Here is a 20,397-nt window from a genome sequence, read left to right on the forward strand (position 1 = left end):
ATGCCAGCTCCAGAGAGCAGCCATGGGCTTCTGGAGTGACTTCATCCCCCGAAAACTGAGGGTTTTGTCTCCATGCAGCCAGCTGTTCCTGTCGGCCCAGGGCACATGGCACTTTGGGGCCTCCCCAAGGCTGTCATCAGCACAAAACACATGGGGCAAAAATAAACCTTCATGCCAATAAATGAGCAAATGAAAATAGAACTTCTTTTTTTGGCTTACTGCTGCCTCACAGAGACCTATGTTGGGGATGGGCTGAGGCACTCAGAGCACTTGGTCCCGCCCTCATCTGACTCCTGGGAAGCTGAGAAGGTTGACAAACATCGGCACATTCCATGCTCTGTTGCCAGCATGTGATGATGGTGCTGCTTGCGACACCACAGCCCTCTCAGAAGAGCAAACACAGTAGCTACTCATTGATACACGGCTCCTTCCTTCACAAAGCGCACAGTCCTGGCTGGCACAAACATGGCTACCCACTCAGGCACAGATCTAATCACTCCAAGGGTTGAAGTGAAGCAGCAAAGACATGTGCCTAGGACATCAGTAAACTTTCTTACAAATGTATTTACACCCAAGAGTGCTCTGAGCCATAAAAATAAAGTATGGCCCAGGAGACAGTACCTTGTCTGAGCAGAATAAATATGAGGGCTGAGAATTCATATAGAGTATGTCTCTAAGCGCTTTCACATCTACTTATAGCATCAACCTTCCCAGAAGTAAATAAAGAAGCAACTGTTATCCCTACCTTTCAAAAAGGGAGAAAGTGTGGCAAAGTCAGGCAGAGGAGTCAGATGTAGGCCTGCTAGAATGTTGGTGGCTAAGGCCCAAGCCCTCACGAGACCCAAAGGTGCTCCAAACTCCTCAGGCACCTTGCCGTGATACTGAAAACTTGCCACAGCAATAGGGAAGAGGTGCCCAATTCTCCCTTCTCATCTCAGTGAGCTTGGTCAGACTCTGGGAGGAAATTCTAGGGCACAACCATGTCTTCTGCTTTGAGCCAATCACCCATCACTGCTTTGACACCAAGCCATAAGCTTCACAAAAATGTTCAAAGTACTTGCTGAGCTTCTCTGGAACATTTGTTGCTGAAAATCTTCTAATTATATAAAAAAGCACAAAGAAGAAAGTGAGTCCCCAAACAATGTATCTGGGCCACAATGTCCAAGCTTGAGTAAGAGATTCAGATGAATAATGGTGAAATCTCAAAGAAATGTATGTGTGGGACAGCTCCCAAGTCTCCTCTTGGGCCAGGAGCAGTGAACAACAGGATAGAATCAGAGAGGACCTGGGCACCATTCCTCACCAACTTTGTGGCCAGAAAAATATTCCCACCTCTGTGAGCTTCCAGTCCATGCATTCACGTTAGCAACACCAGCCTTTTAGAACTCCCTTGAAGGATGAGGATGTTGTGTAAGAGGTTGAGCTGGTCACCAGTACACAATCAGTGGCAGGTACTTGGCTGTAACTGGCATTGGCCTAGTTTTCTCCATGCATTGGATACAGATTATTTGAGAATTTCATGCATACAGTTTAAAGCATAGAGCCAATCACTCCTCACTGACCAGCAATCATGCCAGGAAACTGAGCCAATGCCCTAGACATTGATGGCTCTGGGCAGGAACCAGATCATGAGCTGAGAAACTGAAGCTGATGCTGGAATTCCTGAGCTGCTTTCAAGCTCTTACTACAGAGAAAAAACATACAGGCTCTTCTTCTATGGCTGAAATAATTTCTGAGAGGTTGGTGAGTTGGACAGCTACCCGCTTTGGCAGCGGAATGTACCTTTGGTCCCCAAAACAGTAACATATATCAAAGTAGAAATAAGGTTTAAGCAAGAAAATAATCTTTTAAATCCTTGTTTCCTGACACATTCCGATAAGAGTTACACCAACATTAAAAAGAGATGTTTATTATGTAATAAGTTCATAGGAAAATCATTACCATGCTGCTAGACAGTGGAAAAAGAGAGGTCATAAATCCTACAACACACTGAAGTCAGCACACTGGAGTCAGCACTCTGAGGTCACCACACTGGAGTCAGCACTCTGAGGTCAGCACACTGGAGTCAGCACACTGAGGTCAGCACAATGGAGTCAGCACACTAGAATCAGCACACTGGAGTCAGCACACTAGAATCAGCACACTGGAGTCAGCACAGTGAGGTCAGCACACTGGAGTCGTCACATGCAGGGGCAGCACACTGAGGTCAGCACACTGGAGTCAGCACACTGAGGTCAGCACACTGGAGTCAGCACACCGAGGTCAGCACACTGAGGTCAGCACACTGGAGTCAGCACACTGGAGTCAGCACACTGGAGTCAGCACACTGAGGTCAGCACACTGGAGTCAGCACACTGAGGTCAGCACACTGGAATCAGCACACTAGAATCAGCACACTGGAGTCAGCACACTGAGGTCAGCACACTGGAATCAGCACACTAGAACCAGCACACGGGAGTCAGCACACTGAGGTCAGCACACTAGACTCAGCACACTGAGGTCAGCACACTGGAGTCAGTACACTGGAGTCAGCACACTGAGGTCAGCACACTGAGGTCAGCACACTGGAGTCAGCACACTGAGGTCAGCACACTGGAGTCAGCACACTGAGGTCAGTACACTGGAGTCAGCACACTGGAGTCAGCACACTGGAGTCAGCACACTGAGGTCAGCACACTGAGGTCAGCACACTGGAGTCAGCACACTGGAGTCAGCACACTGAGGTCAGCACACTGAGGTCAGCACACTGGAGTCAGCACACTGGAGTCAGCACACTAGAATCAGCACACTGGAGTCAGCACACTGGAGTCAGCACACTGAGGTCAGCACACTGGAGTCAGCACACTGGAGTCAGCACACTGAGGTCAGCACACTGGAGTCAGCACACTGATGTCAGCACACTGGAGTCAGCACACTGAGATCAACACACTGGAGTCAGCACACTGGAGTCAGCACACTGGAGTCAGCACACTGATGTCAGTACACTGGAGTCAGCACACTGGAGTCAGCACACTGGAGTCAGCACACTGAGGTCAGCACACTGGAGTCAGCACACTGGAGTCAGCACACTGGAGTCAGCACACTGAGGTCAGCACACTGAGGTCAGCACACTGGAGTCAGCACACTGGAGTCAGGACACTGAGGTCAGCACACTGAGGTCAGCACACTGGAGTCAGCACACTGGAGTCAGCACACTGAGGTCAGCACACTGGAGTCAGCACACTGGAGTCAGCACACTGAGGTCAGCACACTGGAGTCAGCACACTGGAGTCAGCACACTGAGGTCAGCACACTGAGGTCAGCACACTGGAGTCAGCACACTGGAGTCAGCACACTAGAATCAGCACACTGATGTCAGCACACTGGAGTCAGCACACTGAGGTCAGCACACTGGAGTCAGCACACTGGAGTCAGCACACTGAGGTCAGCACACTGGAGTCAGCACACTGATGTCAGCACACTGGAGTCAGCACACTGAGGTCAACACACTGGAGTCAGCACACTGGAGTCAGCACACTGGAGTCAGCACACTGATGTCAGCACACTGGAGTCAGCACACTGGAGTCAGCACACTGGAGTCAGCACACTGAGGTCAGCACACTGGAGTCAGCACACTGGAGTCAGCACACTGGAGTCAGCACACTGAGGTCAGCACACTGAGGTCAGCACACTGGAGTCAGCACACTGGAGTCAGGACACTGAGGTCAGCACACTGAGGTCAGCACACTGGAGTCAGCACACTGGAGTCAGCACACTGAGGTCAGCACACTGAGGTCAGCACACTGGAGTCAGCACACTGGAGTCAGCACACTGAGGTCAGCACACTGAGGTCAGCACACTGGAGTCAGCATGTAGCAGGAATCTTAAAAGTTCTTATTAATAAAATCAAACCCGAGGCAAGTTATTGGGGTCCATGCTGGTAGATCAGAGAGACAGAACAAGCCACAGCTATCTCACCTCTCCGGATCCTCAGCTGGTCTTGTCTCCACAGACTGGAGGCCTCTGAGTCCTCATCCGGAATGGGTCTCAGCTGAATTACTGCTCAAAAGCCTGAATGCTTAACCAGCCAAAATCTTAACCAGCCAAATACCTCTAGTTTCTGGTCCTCACGCCTTATATACATTTATGCTTTCTACCATCACTCCCTAGGATTAAAGCCTGGCTTTCTGGGATTAAAGGCGTGAGTCACCATGCTTGGCTATTTCCAATGTGGCCTTGAACTCACAGAGATCCAGAGGGATTTCTGTCTCTGGAATGCTAGGATTAAAGGTGTGAGTGCCACCATTTTCTAGCCTTTGTATCTAGTGGCTGTCTGTTCTCTAACTCCAGATAAATTTATTAGAGTACACAATATTTTGGGGAACACAATACCACCACATCAACACACTGGAGTCAGCACACTGAGGTCAGCACACTGGAGTCAGCACACTGGAGTCAGCACACTGGAGTCAGCACACTGAGGTCAGCACACTGGAGTCAGCACACTGGAGTCAGCACACTGGAGTCAGCACACTGAGGTCAGCACACTGGAGTCAACACACTGAGGTCAGCACACTGGAGTCAGCACACTGAGGTCAGCACACTGGAGTCAGTACACTGGAGTCAGCACACTGGAGTCAGCACACTGGAGTCAGCACACTGAGGTCAGCACACTGAGGTCAGCACACTGGAGTCAGCACACTGAGGTCAGCACACTGAGGTCAGCACACTGAGGTCAGCACACTGGAGTCAGTACACTGGAGTCAGCACACTGTGGGAAGCTTGTGGGTCCAGTACACTTGGGATCAGAACCCTGGGAGCAACATAGTCAGAGATAGCACACTCAGGGTCACACACTGAGAACAGCACACTCTGGGGCGGCACACTAGTGGTAGTCCACTGTCAGCAGTACACAGGGGGACAGCACATGCAGGCATCCCACACCATGGCAACACACACACATACACACACACATACACACACACATACACACACATACACCCACATACACACACACATACACACATACAAACATACACACATACACACACACATACACACATACAAACATACACACATACACACACACATACACACACATACACACACATACACACACATACACATATACACACACATACACACACATACACATGTACACACACATACACACACATACACATGTACACACACATACACACACACATGCACACACACATACACACACATACACACACATACACACACACATGCACACACATACACACACACATACACCACACATACACACACATACACACACACATACACCCACATACACACACATACATACACACATGCACATGCACACATACACACACACATACACACACACACACACACACACACACACGCACACGCACACATACGCACACACCCCTTGGACACAGCACACCTACTTGGGCATAGCATACTTAGGTGTTCTTCCTAGACCTCCTTGGGCCCATCACGCTAACAGGTTGCTTTTGAGGGTTGAGTCAGAAGCTCCGGTTTGCACCAAGGTCCCCCTCGGATCAACACCTGAGCCCCCAGGCACCGAGGTAAAGGACAACATAGACAAGCTCTAGATCCTTTTCCGTGGCATAGCACACACAGGGTCTATACACAAGAACCTGTCACTCAAAGCTGTCTTTCCTAAAAAGTAGGTGCTTCTCTTGGCCAAGGGAAAAAGGAATACTCTACTGAAGTAAGATGTAGGAGGAACACTCCAGACCCCAAAACCCAGTATCCAGCGAAGCCAGGACATTTGACGGACTGCATAGAAGTTCATTTCTCCACCTCGATAAGGTCTATCCACGGTCCCTCTGACTTGTGTAGTGGGTGTTTGTCCTCTGAGCATGGGACTATTTATTTATAAGCAGATGATGCAAACACATAAATGGATGATATATGTTCATGAAGGCAGGCGTGAGGGGCATCCCACAGGCCATGACCTCAGAAAAGGCCTCCACAAAGGATAGTTAGCCACCTGCAAAGGGCTGACCTGGTCTGGAAACTATGAAACTTCTCCTGCTGGCCCATGCCATTAGCGTTTGGGGGGAAACTAGAAAACAAACACTGAGGAATTTCAGAGAAAATGTTCAGTGTTCATTTAACTGACTGTATTTACTCCTTTAAAAATACTCTAGAAGCAGGGAGTGGTGGTGGGCTGAGGGACAGATGCAGACAAGGACCTCTAACTCCTAGATCCCTTTCCTGCGGCCTGAGAAAAACAGAAGGAAGTCGGGTAGAGCAGACTGCTCACCATCTAATCTGCACTGACCTCCACCCACCCGTTATGGCTGTGATTTGGGCCTTAGCTGTTTGAGACAGTCATTAACTTTCTATTTTGTTTTTCAAAGAGGTCAAAGATTGGAGGCCTAAGATGAAGAGGCCAGAGACTCAGTGTGGCTTCTTAGAAAACAGGCCTCCTACCAGGAGAAACACTTCTGTCAAAAAAGCCAGTGCCAACCAGATGTCACCGTCTCTCTCTTTTTTTTTTTCCCTTCACATGTCCCCTCAACAGCTGGCAAGAATATCAGTTTAAATTATTCACTACGAGCATACACTTTCTATTTGTCTCCAGATAAAGGGATTTAAACGTTGTTTGTCAGTTATGGGTGGGAAAAGCTATGGAATGGACTTTTCTAGACAGACGGCACATGATTGGTTCTCTATTGCCTGCACCATTTCCAGATGTGGCTGCAGCTCCTGTAATTCAAGGACAATTCCCTGGACTAAGCAGGCTCAGCAGACCAGGCCACCTGTCCACACAGCTGCATCTGCTGATGGAACACCACTCTACCACATGTCAAGAGTTTCCCATAGTTTTCGTAGTGCCTGTCACACTTGGCATCTGATCTAGAATGTTCTTCCACATCCACTCCTACAGGCTTTCCTGGAGGACCTGGTTGGTTCCAGCATCAGTCAGCACCTCTTTACCTCAGGAATATTGCTACACTTCATTCACATCCCTGGGTACTTCAACAGAGAGGTCTCAGAAGTCACCTGCTGAGGAAAAGCCTGGGACAGAGGAGCTTTTGAGACCTTGTTTGATGATGGTGATGATGCATCTGTAGAAGACATGATGGGGCCTCTCAAACTCCAGTCCACCCACTCCTCACGTATGACTCTCACTAAAAGAAGGGCTTTGCTGTAGTTATGAGCAGAAGTGAGATTGGGTTGGTCTACACTGGACCCTAAATACAGACCGGGGTATTTAGGGCACAAGAAAGATGGACATGGGATATGTCTACACACTGGAGCAAACCGAAGACTTCAGCATCTGCAGAGGCTAGGGGAAGACAGGAACAGACTCTCAGGAGAAGCCCACCCTGCCTTCCAGATCTCAGACATCTATTCTCTTCCATTCTTCCATTTTAAAAAAGTAGATTGGGATCCTAGCCTACTCTATTTGCAGTGTTAGTTATAGAGATTGTAGGAAAAGCCAAAGAGAGATAAAAAGGTACTAAAGTGAAGCATTCAGGGTAAAGACCCCCAAACAGCCTGGCTCCCCCTTGATGGAGGTCCACTTGCTATGGAATAGGACTAGATTAATTAATGCCGTAAAGGGGCTAAGGAATCTGTCAGCGAAGACCAGTTTTGTGAGATGAGCATCTCCAGCCATGTCCTCAGCACCGCAGGGATGAAGTTTCGCCCCAGAGGAGCTTCAGAGACCTGGTCACTGTTCTACTGCTATGCAGAGACACCAAGATCATGACAATTCTTACAGAAGAAAACATTTACTTGAGGGCTTGCTTACGGTTTCAGAGGTTTCGTCCATTATCGTCATAGTGGGGAGCATGGAAACATGCAGGCAGAGGCTGGGGCAGTAGCTGACAGCTACATCCTAATCTGGAGAGAGAGAGGAGGAGAGGGAGAGGGAGAGGGAGAGGGAGAGGGAGAGAGAGAGAGAGAGAGAGAGAGAGAGAGAGAGAGAGGCGGGGGGGGGGGGGGGGGGGGGGGGGAGACTGGGCTTGAAACCTCAACACTCACCCCCAGTGACACACTTCCCCCAACAAGGCCACACCTACTAATCCTTTTAACCATTTTAAATAGTACCGCTCCCCAAGCATTCAAATATATGAGCCTTTGAGGGCCATTCTTATTCAAACCACCACACCTGGTCCCTAAGAAGTTAACTCTGGCCCTGAGCTAGTGATGGGATGGGAAAGAAAAGCCACTGTGTCAGCTTGACATGCTACGTCTTCCGGAGTAGCTTTCGGAGGTGGCTGCTTAGATTTAACTTGATAATTTCTCATCTTACTTTGGGATTATAACAGCAGAGAAAGCAAAAGACCAGACCCCTATTCTACCTACCTGGAAACAAGGAGATTCCACCTAAAGTTGAGTAGTTGGTTAATTATAGGCTCACGGAATAACTTGTAGCAGGCCCATGGAAGGGTCAGGCTCTGAACCCCAGCTGGGGGTAGTACACAGTAGAATGGCATGTGTAATGTGCTGTGCCTTCATGCCTCAGGCTCAACAGAGTCTGGGTTCTTGAGGGCAACATCCATTGTCAATTCTGAAAATATCTGTGGAACTATTTATTCTCAAGGCCCTGCATTAACTCCCTCCCAAGAGTTGGACATGCAGCACCTGTCATTAAGGCGCCAGAGCAAGGCTGCTTCCTCACCGTTCTCTAGAGTTTTGCTGCGGTAGCAAGTGAGGGCATCTGTATCACCAAAATAGAGAAACAGTGTCACTGAAGGAAAATCAAGAATAGAAATTGTTGATTTGCCTGGGGAGTCGAAGTGCCGTGAGGCCATGGGACCAAGTTCCAGCTTGCAGGCACAGGGCCCCATTTTATCTCCCATGTACAGTAGACACATTGCACATCTGTCCTGTGGGCCATAAATGTTCTGCTGAGAGCAAGCACAGGCCCAGTGCCAGGTAGCTCAATAAATATTTGTGGAGTGAGTGAGCAAATGCAATTACAGCCTGGGATATGCCGTGTGTCCTGGCTTGTTCACAGGACAACCAACAGTGCTAGAAATGCTGTGTGACAGCAATACAGAAGGCGTCTGCCAGAGACCAGACCAGCTCTAGCTTGGTCCTACCCCTCCCTTCTCCTTGTGCCCTTGAGACATTTGCACAATTCACACTCTCCCTGGGAGTTTGCAGTGGAACCAACAGTTCATCTCAGAAAGACACCAGGGAAGAACCAAATGCTGTTTCAAAGCAGCTGTGAGGGGTTAGTAATTGAGGTTTTTCCTCTGACCTGTGGCTTTCCAGGGCCCTACCTCCTGACTCAGCTCTGCAATAGGAAAGGACAGGAAATAGCCTTGAACATCCCAGACCAAAGCACCTCTGAAAGCCCTTGGTTTCCCTGCACAAAATATATCTGAAAGAAGAGCTACTGATCATCAGCAGCTGCTCCTGGCACCTGTTATTTATTCCCATTGTTGAAGTTCTAATGTCATTTTGGAAAGAACTGTGCATTTTTTTTTTCCTGGAGAAGTAACCGAGGCTCTGGACACTCGGTTGACTGCATCCAACTGATGGTCAAAAGAAAGGGGCTGAGAGGTGGGTCCACAGCAGAACCAGTCCCCGCTGACATAGACCCCAATCTTCCTTGTATCCCCCTGCCTTTTTGTGCCCACTCTGCAAGGATACAGATGTCCTAGAGAAGAACAGGGATGGTTACACTGGTCTCTACTGTCATGCGTGTCTGGAGTGACAGAAGCCTTCAAGGCATAAGAAATAAAATTCCAACATCTCAGCAGGCTGAACAAGATGTTGAGCACAGAACCTGCCCTAGTAATTTTCATCTCCCCCAACCCCCATGCTCCCTCCCAAGGAGCTGCCCCGTGCGTTCATTCCCTGGCTGCTATCACAGCACATCACAGCAATGACTTTGGCAGCACAAGTTATCACTGGAGTCCAAAGGTCAGGAGTTAAACTGGGGACTTACTTGACTAAAGTCCAGGGGTCCTTAGGGATATTTCCTCTTGAAGATTTCAGAAGAGAACCTATCTCTGCTTGGTCTCAGCTCCTAGGAACCACCCCAGTAGCTCATGGCTTCTCTGCAACTTCAGAACACTTGCCTTCATCCTCCAGCCACTCAGAGTCACTGGCTCCTAGGGCTGCCTTCTTCCCCAACTCCAGCCCTCATGCCCGCCTCTTCTCTTAAGGGCCCTTATGACTCTGTCAGGGGTCTAGTATTTTGGGAAAATCCATGATATAATCACATCTGCAGGGCTAGAGAGATGGCTCAGTGGTTAAGAGCAATTGTCAATCTTGCAGAGCACCCTGGTCTAGTTTCCAGCCCCCACATGGCAGGTCACAATCATCCATAGCATCAGCTAAGGGGATCTGATGCCCTCTTCTGACCTCTGAGGGTGGCAGGCACAGTATGCACATGCTGAACCTACCTACCTACGTGCATGCAAAACACTCATATAGAAAAAAATTTTTAAGTTACATCTGTAATAAGGCACTACCATATGAGGTTCCAGGATTAGGACAATGGCGTCTTAGGGGACTATTGTTCTGACTATAGTATTGATCTCCATAAGTGCTTAATGACCAGTTTTTGCCATCCCATGCCACAGACCTCTCCAACCAATCTTTGACTTGGCTTGTAGTCTTTGTGGATTGTTTGTTTGTTTGTTTGTTTGTTTGTTTGAGATAGGGTGGCCTCAAACTCATAGAGATCCTCCTATCTCTGTCTCTCGAGTGCTGGGATTAAAGGTGTGAACCTCTACCCCTGGCCTTAGGTTGTAATTCTTCAGAGCTCTGTAGGATGGATGTTAGCCAGGTATGGTGAAGGAAGTTCTTTTTAACTTTCCCTTCCACCAACAATCTACTTAGCAAATACTATTGAGTATATATCACATAAGACACTACTCTGGAGACATAAAAAGATGGTAGGTCTCAGGAGCATTCCAAGGTCACATTTGGGGCAGCTGCCATTGAATAAAGTGTAGCCACAAAGAATAGAACCCTATGGATGTAGCCTAACATTTCTGCTGTAGACATAAACACAAAACCAAGGAGTTATCACAGAAGGACTACTCTCTTGTCTAGTAGATCCTGTCTTGAAAAAAATTAAAAATAATTCAGAACCTGAAAGCACTAACATTGTTCAAATCCCTGGGTCACATGTGGCAAACAAGTTTTTAATTACAAACCATCTTCTGGCATCACACTGTAGACATTATCGGAATAAAAAACAGTGTATGGTTAAAAATAATAATAATAACATAGACCATGTTAACCTAAATTATCTCATGTGCTAATTTACTATTTTTACTTCCTCAGTAGGCCAGAAGAACAAAATGTAAATGTACAGAGATGCTAGAGATCTGCTTCCTACAATAGTGAACATTGAGATTTCCTAAGGGGAGAGAGGTAGCTGATTGACACTGTACAAAGAGGAGATAGCTTCAGACCCGAAAGGAGTCACCACAAGTAGGAATTGACTACATTATGGAGGGCTCTAACAGTCTGAGCAATGTCACTCATGAGTTGCTATGGTGATATTTTATTTGTACTGAAATGTGATTTTATTTGTATGTTAATAAATAAAGTTGCCTGGGTGTCAGAGCTAATAGCAAGCCATAGCAGAGCTGGACATTTGTGGTGCACGCCTTTAATCCCAGCACTTGGTAGACAGAGCTAGGTAGATCTTTGTGTGTTCAAGGATACAGTCAGCATTGGAGACACACGCCTTTAATCTCAATACCAACTATAGAAGACCTGGAGGTCTGTACAGATGGGCAGTGACCAGGCAGTCATGCGTTTGGGTTTACAACCAATGAAAAGGCAGAACAGAAAGTCTATATAAAGACAAACACACAGGAAGTAGGTCTCCTGGCTGAAGAGGCTAGCTGCAGCAGGCAGGTAAGGCTCTTAACTCTGATCTCTTGGCTTTCTTCTTTGCATTGGTTCTGTGTTTCTTATTTAATAAGATGGTTGGTTACATCTACAGGTTGCCTCATGTTTTCTCATTATGTGGCCTACAGTAAGTAGCTGAATATCTTGGCACATTGATTTGGGGATATATAAAATGAGAAAGGACAGCAGGCAGGTACCATGGCTTGGATATGGTTTGAATATTCGCAAGGCTTTCCTGAGGTAGTCCCCACTGTGAGGGGCAAGACAGTAGGCACTTCATCTGATTGTGGTGGTCAGGTAGAGCATGTAGAGGGTGGTCAGATGAATAAGACCCTAGGGTAGATAGAGCCCTGTGGTTGAATCCTTTGGGATTTGTAAGGAGAGAAAGACTACATTCACCTGAACAGTCCCATTCTTCTACACCTCAGAATCAATCAGCAGGAGGCCCTGGCTCCTCACCACAGCGTGGGCATGGCAGACTGTGCTAGAAATCCCTCACAGGCAAAATCATCTAAAGAGACTGATGTCACTTTGATGGCAGCAAGGCTGGTTTCTCCAATGCTGCCCAGAAGGTTCGAATGAGGGACCCCAGAGGCACAAGTCCATCACCTGCTGCCAGCAATGACCAGCTGAATCATACACTGTTTTTTATTCAGATAGTGTCTACAGTGTGATGCAAAAAGACGGCTTGTAATTAAAAGCTTGTTTGCCACATGTGACCCAGGGATTTGATACTGATTTTCAGGTTCTGAATTATTTTTAATTTTTTCTTTCTTTCCTTTTTTTTTTTTTTTTTTTTGGTTTTTCGAGACAGGGTTTCTCTGTGTAGCTTTGGAGCCTTTCCTGGAACTCACTTTGTAGACAAGGCTGGCCTCGAACTCACAGAGATCCACCTGGCTCTGCCTCCTGAGTGCTGGAATTAAAGGCATGCTCCACCACCGCCCGGCCCAATTTTTAATTTTTTCAAGTTGAGTGGATAATTGGTTAAACTCTCCCTCACTTGGCATGAGAATGAGAGTTAAGATGTGTTTAGTGACTGGGAGAGGTCAAGTTCTGGCTCAGGCTCTAGGAAATACCTGGGAAGCCACAGTCCTGATGACAGACCAGGTAGAGAGTGGCTCAGTGGTATCGAGGCACCTCCAGGTCTTGTGCTTTCCATTCTCATACTTACAAGTCTCCAGACCCCAAGTCACATCCACAGCCCCTAGAGCCCAATTTCCCTTCCCCACCTGGTCCTAGGTGTCAGCCAGAGGTGATGGTTTAATCAGACAAACAAACAGAGGGTGGGGAGGGAGGTAGCGGCCGCTCTTGCTCCTTGCCAGAGCCATTAGGAGGGCTGTCCTTGCTGTCCTAGCCCCGTCCTCCAAACTTCCTAGAAGAGCTAGCATGGGAACAAATCCCAAGACCTTCAACAGGGGAGCAGTAACCTCAAAGAAGCAGAATGGCCCATTAGGTGGAAAGTCAGCAGATTCAAGGGTTCAAGAAGAGGGGCAGGGGCTAATCAAAGCCATTAGCATTCACCATTGGGAGCATCCACAAGACGGCAGATTGCGCAGAGAAGACAGATCCTATCTTCTCATGTGAGTGGGGAAAGGAGATTAGGGTTCCAATCATCTGCCCTATCCATAACAACTCTATGGAATTGCTAAACAATGTATTAAAACAGTACCAATTCCTACAAATGCTGAGGTATAATACAGATGCATAAGAGAAAATTCCACATCATAACATTTTTATCTGCATACAGAGGTCAGACCTGTAGTCTCAGTGGCAAGAACTATCCAGAGGTCTCTAGGTGCAATGGTGACGTTTTGCCTACATCACAGGTTGGATCTTACAGTGTATGTTCTTTTGTGCACATGACACATGTGAATTTGACTATATGTAAATCATAGAAGCACATCTCCCCTCACTGTATGCCTCATTGTATATAACCCATAGACACATATCCACCACACTGTACGCAAACCATAGACACATATCCACCACACAGTATGTAAGCTGTTGATAAACACATCACCATATATAAACAACTGACATACATCCACTGTATGTAAATCATTGACACACATCTACCCTACTATATATAAATCATAGATACACATCCACCTCACTATATATTTAATAGGTACATGCTTATTTCACTGTATTAAATAATGTCTATGTGTATGTAAATTATTGAGTTTGTACATCTCTGTGTAAGTCAATAATAGGTATGCATATTGCTGTATGTGAACCCTGCCTAAAATAATGCTAGTTCTAAAAAGAAGAACAAGCCAAGTGCCTGTAATCCCAGCGGTCAGGAAGCTGGGACATGAGGACTGGCGTGAACTCAAGGTCAGCCTGGGCTATATAGCAAGACCCTTTCTCAAAAAAAAAAAAAAAAAGAAAGGAAGGAAGGAAGGAAGGTAGAAGAGCAGGAGGAAGAAGATAAGACAAAACCACACCAACAAAATAAATAATAGATAGAAACCCAAAGCACATGGAAGAATTTTCTAAATATCTAGTAATTTCAAGCAAAGTGTCCAATGACCTGTAGAGGAATGTCCATCAGCCAGACCTTCCAGAAGGGGATGCCCACATCAGGCTATGTTAAACAGAATTTTAAAAAACTGTGTTATTTTTCATTTCTCACATTGACAAATGAATTTTTAAAATCATAGTATCTCTTTGGTGAAAGAACAGCTGGTAACATTATGAATTGGTATAAATTTTCCGATGGGAGTTCAGAAATACATAACACTCTTTAGAATGTCTATTCCTCTTTTTTTTTTTTTTTTTTTTTTGGTTTTTCAAGACAGGGTTTCTCTGTGTAGCATTGCACCTCTCCTGGAACTCACTTGGTAGCCCAGGCTGGCCTCAAACTCACAGAGATCCTCCTGGCTCTACCTCCCAAGTGCTGGGATTAAAGGCGTGCGCCACCACCGCCCGGCAAATGTCTATTCCTCTTGACAAGACAATTACACTGCTAGAAATTCATTATAAATAAAAATGGGACAGTTGATGTGTTAAGTGTGTGATTATTCAGTAAAATGTTATTAAACTGACAATAATTTGAATCAATCTACAGAGAGAGAGTAGCCTGCAGTAATTTTTCCACTTGATATTTTTGCCAGTGACAATATAAATGTTGGGAAGATCTGTTTATTGGTTTGTTAGCTGGTTGGCCTGAATAACAAGCTTTAAAGACAGATTATTTTTGTAGGACTGGGAGTAGTACCCAACAAAAGAGGCCAAGGCTTTAGGGATGGGTTAATAGAGCCCAGAGCAGGAGCTGGGCATGAACTGCTGTAGTCCAGGTGCCTACATCTCCTCACTGTGGATGCTTGGCCAGGATGATCATGTGGTCATATACAACCCCAAGTTTGAGGAAAGCATAACTTTCGTGCTCCCAAGAAAAAAAAACAACCCCTGAAACATCAGTCCTGTGTCCCCATCAGTCCCGAGAAATCTGTGCCTTCAAAGCGTGTGTGGTTCTTTTGTTACTCACCTGTTGTGGAGACCAGCATGGACACTGGATTAAGGAAATACAGGAATCCATAAACTGCTTTAAGGAAGTACACTTGCTCTAAGGCATGAACAAATAGTCCCAGTAACAGCATATGGGCATTTGTGTGGTAAATACTTTTCACTTCCAAGGTCAAATCATTCCAGTCATTTCAAATTTGTGGCCTCTTTTTCTTTAACTTTTATCATTACCTACATATATAAGCATGTCAATACACAAATACAACCTACTCAGTCTGTTTTTTTTTTTTTAATCTTTCACATATTAGTTTATTTGTTTCGGTTGTATAGCCTCAGGATGAGCCCAGGGCCTGCTGAGCCTGGTTAATGTTGATTGTCTATATGTGATTTCTGGGTTGACCACTTGGTATTAGACAACGGGCTAAGGGGTTCACCCCTGGGGAAGACCATTTCTCCCTCTCTCAGCATCCCTTACTTGTCTATAGTTTTTTGTCTAGGGGTGAGGCCCCATAAGCTCCCCCCCCCCCCCCCCCCGCCACCTTTCATGTTAGCATGTCTGTTTGTGTTCTCCTTGTTCAGGTCCTGTTTAAGGTGTAGCTGCCCTGTCATTTCTAGGAGACCCAAACTTACAGCAATATTCCTGTTCTGGCTCTTAAAAATCTGCCCACTCCATTTTCTGTGGTGTTTCCTGAGCCTTGAGTTCAGGAGTTATGCTGTAGATGTACCCATGACCAGTCGTTCTCTGCATTTTGACTAGTTGTGGTTTTCTGTAATGGTCTCCCCCTTTAGCAAAGAGAAGCTGTTTTGATGAAGTGTGAGAGCTACATTTACCTTTGGTTGTAAGTGTTTATAACGCAGATAGAAATTATGGTGGTTTAGTACTATTTATTTTTCCTTTTGAGACAGGGTCTCCATACGGCTGTCCTGGAACTTGCTTATGTAGACCAGGCTGACCTCTAACTCACAGAGATCTGCCTACTTCCTCCCAAGTGTTTATACTAAAGCTGTGTGTCACCATACCCAGCACCATTCTAACTCACAAAGAAATGATGATTGTTACTCTGCAAGTGAGAACACTACCTGGGAGCCAGAAGTCCACCTGCTTTCCCTCCCTCCCTCTACCTCTTCCTTTTCTCTCCCTCCCTATTTACCTCTACCTCTCTGTCCCTCCCTCCTTTCATCTATCCCCTTCCCTACTCCCCTGAAACAATAATAATCCTATCAAAGATACATCTCAGGTTACTTTTTTTTTAAAAGCACAATGACCCTAAACATCTAGTCCAAAGCGGAACCCACAGTTTGAACCACCATTGACATCTGCAATGTCTAAGTGGGGTTCGCTGGGAGAAGAAAGTAACAGCTTCTGATTCTGTCTCTGAAAAGAGCTTTTTCCCATCAAATGCCCACATCCAACTGTGAAGCAAGCCTCCTTGAACTGTCAAAGTTTCATGACACAGTCAGGACCTCATAGCAGATGCACTTTCTATCTGTCCTTCTCCTTTGATCACTGAAACTCAAGTTAACATAGAAAATCAGCAAGCTTTTCCTCAATGGTGTCTTTTCCAGGACAAAGTCAGAGAAGCTTCAGAGCCTAAGAAGGCATGTGGCTGTATGAACACTAGCACAGTTTGAATGCTCTGCTGAAAAGTCACCCACCTCCTGGCCAGTCGTGGACCGTGGACCGTCTTCCTCTTTTGCAGCAGGAAGTCCAGCCTGAGATCCTGGGCGGTTTCCTCTTATGCAGCTGCAGTTTCCCTGTTAAGATTTTAATGAGTGACCATAGTCTTGTCGTTTTTCCTATCTGTGAAGATATGATACATCCTACAACACAGTTTCACTCTGGTCGCCTTCAGCACTCAATATCATTTCTATTAAAGTTGAAATATTAAGAATAAGTATCCAGAAAGGGTTGGCTGCAGAGACTTGGATGTTTCCTAAGAAGCAAGGAAAATGAGAGTGCTTTGTTTCTCCTCAGCTGGAAGACCTAACGGTGGCACCCGCTTCCCCTTGGCAGGGATATGAGATGGAAACACTTGTTTATTTGTGCAAATGAACATAAATACAAGCTGTTGTGTTTTTTTTTTAAAAAAAAAAAGATGCTAATATTCTGCAGGGACACATATACTCCTAAAACATTGTCTCTGACTTGTTTTCAAATAACAAATGTCAGAAATGTCAGGGAATCTTCAAGCATCTTGGACTCCCAGTGGAAACACTACTGTCAATACTGTCTCATGGCACACCTGCTGTGTATGAGCTGTGTTACAATAAAAACAGGACCCTCTTTCTGCAGGTTTCTAGGTATTCCAGTGCTATTCATTAAAACTACCTTCCCTGATGTTTTTTTTTTTTTCATAAAGTTCATAGACTGAAAAATAACTCACTCGATACCAGGTAAACATGCACTCACTGCGTACTCTACAACCTGCTCTCGGAATAAACACAAGTAATAGAGTCACTCAGGTAGTTTCTATGCTTGGATTCATGTTGATGAGTACAAATTCTTGGGACACTGATCGTGATCCAATGTCCAGGCAAAGCCTTCCTGTCTGTAGGGCATTTTTAGGGAGTTGATCAGAATGACAGCAGAACACAGCATACAAGCAGCCGGAGAATGACTTGCAAAGTTCCAGGTTTAGGGAACTTCCCACAGCCTATTCGGCTGGAGCCAAGGGCTCAAGGGTCAAAGGGAGAAGAGCATGAACTGAAATGCCGGGGACAGTCAGGAGCCAGATTACACAAAGGCCCAAGAGGCCAAGTTAAGAATTTGGAACCCTATGCTGAAAGCAGTCAGAAACTATTATTTGTCTCAGCACATGCTCAGATTGGTGATTTGAACCACACAGTGGTAGCAACAGCAATAGGACCTGCAGCAATCCCACACACAGCATCACTACTGTGTCCCCACTAGTCACAGGCTCAATGGAGCAGATTGATCATGGGCAGAGCCCACACGTAGCAGAGTTCAGACCCGAGATTCTGGTACCAAAATCCTTGAATGAACTGCTCTCTCCACCCAACATAGACTGCTTACCTTGAGCTTTGTAAGATCTGAAAGATGCCAAGATGGAAAACCACAGGTAAGCCTGTCACACTTGTACCACCTGTTAGAACCTCACAGACCACAGAAAGATCACTGAACACATACTCATGGAAAAGTTCGTCTTAAAACTTCTGCTTATGGGAAGTTTCAAGCATGCAAGAAAGAAGTGAACTTGACTCTAACTATCTTTATCCAGCTTTAACCACTTGGTGTGGCCCCTGTTTTTCCCTATTCCCACTTGCCAGCACATCCCGTCTGCGAGATTGAAATAAATTCCCCAACTCTTACTATTTCATTCATAAATGCTTCTGAGTTTTTCTCTAAATGATAAGGACTCTTCTATTTATTGAATTCAAAGCAAGAATATATCACATCTAAATACCGAGCAAGTACACTTTTTCAACCGCTGAGGTAGCTGGGCAACATTTAAGTTTCTCCCGTTTGTTCATAAATTTTTAAACTGTTTGAAACAGGAACCAGATCTAGACGTTGCCATCAGTTGATACATATCATCCCCTTTTAACTTGTCAGTTCTCTATCAATTTCTTTGTTGTTCCAGAAGCTCATCTGACCTACATAGTTCCCAGGATGCTGAATACAGACCCTGCTGTCCTTGAGGATGCTCTTGATCACCTGTGATCCTCTGCTGGATCATGAGATTAGAACTGTATCAAATGCAGGTTCAACCTGGAGGAAAGAAAATACTTTGTCACTGCCGTTGTTGACCAGTGTTGAATTTACATCATCAATTCACGGTAGGGAATAGAGCTGCAGAGCTCTGCCCATTGGATGAGTAAGGTCATACGCTGAGCCCTTGACGAGCATGCGCAAAGCCAGCACATGGATATTTTGTGGTGGCCATTACTTTGAACTTCATAAACACACAAAATTAACAAAGTCATTGCTGCTTTTCCTCCACTGGGAGGAACCAGGGAAGCTGAAGGAAGGCAAATTGCAGGACACGTAGAGTGAACTTGCAGGGAAGAAAATGCTCACAACACAAGACCTTGTGGGACAGCCCTGCCAAGAGCCCAGCCACACCCAGCACCATCCCCTGTTCTGTGACATCAGGAGAGAGAGCCACAACCGTCCCCACTGGGTGAAACCACCCAGGATTCCAAGCAAGCTGTGGCCCGTGCCATGAAGCAGCTGGCCCGCGTGGAGAAGGATGAAATGGAAAGCCCTCACAGACTATGATTTTAATAATAAGATTCTTCCCAGGAGTCATACATGTCTGGAAGCACAAAGTTAAGTCCAAACAAAAAAAGAAAGTAAGAAAAAAAAAAAGTATAAACAAGATGTGGTGGTTTGAAAGAAAATGAGCCCCAGAGGGAGTGGCACTGTTAGGAAGTGTGGCTTGTTGGAGTAGGCATGGTGGTCTTGTTGAAAGAAGTGTGTCACTGTGGAGGTGGGCTTTGAGGTCTCCTATGCTCAAGCTACTCCCAGTGAGACAGACCACTTCCTGTTCCCTTCGAGTCAACAGATAGCAGCTCCTTCTCCAGCACCATGCCTGCCTGCACATCACCATGTCCCACCATAATGATAATGGACTGAACCTCTGAAACTATAAGTGAGCCACCCCAATGTAACATTTTCCTATATAAGAGTCGGTATGGCCATGGTGTCTCTTCACAGCAACAGAAACCCTAACTAAGACACAAGAATATATCCCTCCCTTCCCTGCCTTCCATCCCAACCTGTGGTCTTACTGAAATCCAGAGATGCTGGCTATGGGATTTGACAGGAGGAAGTGGGAGGGGGCGGTTCCCAGCCTCCTGTTCTGACCACTAGATCCGCGTTGGCACAGGTCTTTCCTACTATGTTGGCAGCCAGCCATACTCCAACACTCCTCAGAACTTGAAAAACACTGAAATCCAGCTCAAGTACTATTCCCATTAAAAAGGATCTTCTATTTTTACACCATCATTTTAAGAGCATTCATTGTTCCTTCCTCGTTCCTTATGGCATACTTGGAGAGAGACACTGTGCAGGCCTTGGCAGGCATGACCAGAGGCTAAACATGGCTGGGCGCTGTTTGGGGTGGTGAGTCA

The sequence above is a fragment of the Peromyscus maniculatus genome, chromosome 16 (assembly GCF_049852395.1).
Source record: "Peromyscus maniculatus bairdii isolate BWxNUB_F1_BW_parent chromosome 16, HU_Pman_BW_mat_3.1, whole genome shotgun sequence".
Classification (NCBI taxonomy): Eukaryota; Metazoa; Chordata; class Mammalia; order Rodentia; family Cricetidae; genus Peromyscus; species Peromyscus maniculatus.